The sequence below is a fragment of the Haliaeetus leucocephalus genome, unplaced genomic scaffold (genome assembly GCF_000737465.1).
Source record: "Haliaeetus leucocephalus isolate CR32 unplaced genomic scaffold, Haliaeetus_leucocephalus-4.0 Scaffold273, whole genome shotgun sequence".
Lineage (NCBI taxonomy): Eukaryota > Metazoa > Chordata > Aves > Accipitriformes > Accipitridae > Haliaeetus > Haliaeetus leucocephalus.
This window is the reverse complement of record NW_010972709.1, coordinates 3,242,843-3,246,431: the sequence shown is the minus strand read 5'-3', so window position 1 is coordinate 3,246,431 and position 3,589 is coordinate 3,242,843. Positions and strand designations below refer to the sequence as shown.

The 3,589-nt window shown below is 48.4% G+C and overlaps 1 protein-coding gene across 1 annotated transcript in view; it reads right to left on the bottom strand.

Moving 5' to 3' along the window:
* DIDO1 (death inducer-obliterator 1) overlaps positions 1-358 on the bottom strand; it is a 56,175-nt gene extending 55,817 nt beyond the window's left edge. The window contains exon 1 of the mRNA XM_010569533.1: positions 205-358. The gene's annotated coding sequence lies outside the window, so the exon portion shown is untranslated. The remainder of the gene's footprint in view (positions 1-204) is intronic.
* Between the last annotated feature and the right edge of the window lie 3,231 nt (positions 359-3,589).

Genomic DNA, 3,589 nt, shown 5'->3' with positions numbered 1-3,589 from the left:
CCCCCGTCCCCGGGGTCCCTCCGGCCGCCCTGACCCGCACCACCCGCCCGCCTCCATTTTCTCGTCGAGCCCAAAGGCGTCCAGGCCGGAGGAGGCGGTCGCCCCTTTTCCACCACCCCTCCGCCGCTGCTGCTGCTGCGGCGGCGGCCCCAGCTCCCTTTTTCCTCCCGTCCCGCTGCTTCTCCGGCTGCCTCCCTCACTCACCGCGGGGAGGGAGTAGGGGAGGGGGGAGAAATCTCGCCGCCGCCGCCGAAGGTTCTCAGCCGAGCCGAGCCGCCATTTCCTCCTCGCAACGGCTCCAGAGCGCTGGGCGGGGGCGCTCCTCCCCCGCTACCATAGAGACCGACATGGCGGCCAACGGCAGTCCTAGAGCGCTTCGCTTTGCGCACGGCTCCCGGAGGACTTCGGCTGGCGGTTGGCTCCGCCTCCCGGCCGGGCGGCAACGGCTCCGTGCGCGCGCGCTCCTTCACGGCAGGGCGCTGGGCGGGAAAACGGCGGCGGCGGCTCGTCAGCCTTGCCCACAGCCGGGGCAGCTCTTCCCCGTCTCCCTCCAGTTCGAGGGGAGGCTGAGCGGTTCCCCACACAGCTGTAGGGCCGCGGCTGTCCGCCGAGGCCCCGTCCCTTGGGCTTTAGGCCTGCGGCCGCTGAGGAAAACAGGAGGCGGGCCACCCCGGTCAGCCTCAGGGCTTCCTCTGCAGGCGAGTTGTGTGGGATCAGCAACGCCTGTTCCCGGTTTCCTTACCAAAATACGGCGTGATCCTACCTCACAGGAACTGCAGTTTCATTCATTATTCGTGAGGTTGCAAGCGCCGAGGGAAAACTGCACAGCAGCAGTGCTAAATACTGTTTTGCTTACGGTGACTTCTCCCACAGGACAAGTACGGCTTTGTCACAGGATTAACATGGCAGAGGAGCTCATCTGCTGCTTGCAGACCAAACTGCTCACATCAGCTACGCTCCCCACCTGTGCTTATTCCATTGGGGTTTCATTCTGTTTTTCCTATTCTACTCCACCTGTTCTAGAAAATCAAATAGCAATTCCTGCAGTAATGCTTTCTTCTGGGTCCAGGTTACAGAGTGCCGTGGAAAGGAAGTGTTCACTGGATCAGCTCATCCACCGCATGGAGGCTTCCCAGTAAACAGCCTTTAAAAAATGGTTAGGCTACTCAAAAAACTCTCCAGGATCCAAGCTGCTATAAACAGCTACAGAGAGTTAACTCCCATTTACACCTTTTCCTCCTACTGTCAGCATTTGTAACACTAGCAACCAGAAACACTTCCATCTCACAGTCACTGAGGGGTCCGGTCCCAAGGTTTACAGGAGGACCCGTGAGGCCATGCAAACACTCCTGACCTGGACATTAGAAGAGCCTTTTAGGCAGTCAGAGGTGTGAGGATTGGCTCTTGGATTGACCCTGATCCTGCACATTTTTCCTCATGGGTTGATAACATTAATTTCAGTTGGATTCCAGACAGGTGCAGTGTTTACTAAGATGGATTAAGGAATGAAAACATAAAAACATACTTAGCATTAATTCTATAGAATTACAGGATTCTACAGAGCAATTTGATTACATCTTTTACAAGTCTACATTCTACATATGAGACTTCTGGTGGTAAAAACTCAGGATAATGTTGGAAAAGCTACTATTAGCTTTTTGCCTGATAGCATATAGTCAGCCTCTTTCTACACCTGTAAAACCAGGCAGTATTAATACTTACTTCACACAGGAACACCAAGGGGTAAAAAAACCCCAACAGATTCCTGTGCAAAAGTACAAGACACCATGATTAAAGGCAAGCAGAAGTTTAATTTTTGTTCTGCAGCTACAGAGCTACAATAAATGAAAAGCACATGGAGGGGAAATACCTTATGATTTGGTAGATCAAGCTGCACTGTGATTTATACCCTGAGAAAAGCTAATAACATGTTGTTAATGGACAAATTTAGCATCTAGGGAGTGCTCAAACCCAGGAATTACACACCAAGGGAAAGGGAGCATGCGAAACCAGGAACTGCATACCAACAGTGAACAGGGGATGCCTGCAATAGGGGATCCAGCAGTGAAACAGGTATTAAATACCTCTTACATGCATTTGGTAAGAGGCTTACACCATCTTAACGTAATACCAATTCACTTTGCACACCCAGTGAATACCATCTAAAGCACATTACACTTTCAACCCACAAAACCCCCTACATCTTTGTGTTAAAGCCCAAGTCGGAGTATCTACCTTTGCTGACTAAACACCTGTGTCACCTTCACTTAAATGGTACCATCAGCACCTCAGGTCCTTCCCCATCTCATTCCCTTCCCTTCCTAATTCTTTTCCTGTTAGACCCTAATTTCCCTTAATTTGGGAAATTTAGTCCTGTGTTACTGGTCTGAATCTGCATTGTCCTGGCAGCACACAGAAGGAGCTTTTTTGGTGATCTACATAATGTGAGTTTTGTTTCAGTTTAGGTTTCCTCTCATATAACATGATGATAGTTTCTAACTGGTTTGAACTGAAAACACTGCTGGGAAATCCTAGCAGAGATTAATGACTATCAATCAGCTTCTAAAACAGTCTAATAAGCACCTTATCTATCTCTCCTTCTTAAACACCAGAGAAGCTTATGCTGAGATATCTACAAATCCCTCGTCACTAACTCTCCTTAAAACTTTTTTCCACTGCTTTCCAAAACCTCTTCTGCTATTAGGTGGTCAGTACACTGAGACCTTCCTCTGCAGCTGACACATCTTTATTTGTTTATCCCTTGTGTTTCCCTAATCAGTCTTTCTTAAACTTTGGGTGTCTACAAACTGGCCTTACTTATATTTGCAGTGTCTTACATAAGGGTCTTTAGTGATAGGCACTAAGGCATCGTCTTCGTGTTGCACAGAGATGGTCGTCCCAGATCTGGGATGTCACTTCTGCTCTCTCACCCACCTTTCCCTTCACCAAGATAGCAACCCTTTTCCAGTGTTTGAAGACACGAAGCCCTTAAATATAATACTTACTTTACGTTCACACCTTCTCTCAGTTCTTCCTCACTGAATGTTCTGGTGAGCCAATTTCAGCAGCCAGGTAAAAACCAGAGATAGAGTTAGCCCATGAAAAGAGTAGGGATGCAAGCAAATGAGCAAGTTCTCTTCCCTCCTCCATCTCTGGCATTTGTGTTTGGGTTTTTTTAACAGATAATGAATCATTTTAAGTCAGAGCAGACCAATTTCTGTTGGCTGTGCTCCAGCTTTACCTTTTTTTGTGGAAAAAAACCCTCTGTCCTCAGAGTTCAGCACATCACTCAAAATAGATACATCAGGTGTCAAGGCAGTGTGTCTTGTGAGTCCTTGATTCTCCAAGGCTCCTGATACTTCATTTTTCATAAAGACTAGATGAACACAGAGAAATACTTTACCGAGGGTTCATCATACTCACATAAATAATGCAATCCCTTTCCCTACCAGCTGACGGAAACGTGCAGATTTCCCCCCCCCCAAATCTAGGTAAACTCTGCCCCCCACCCCCATATGCCTTTTTTGCAAGGATTTTTGTGACTTCTCCAGGAATTAGTGATTTTGGTTTGGGATTCACTCCACCCAAC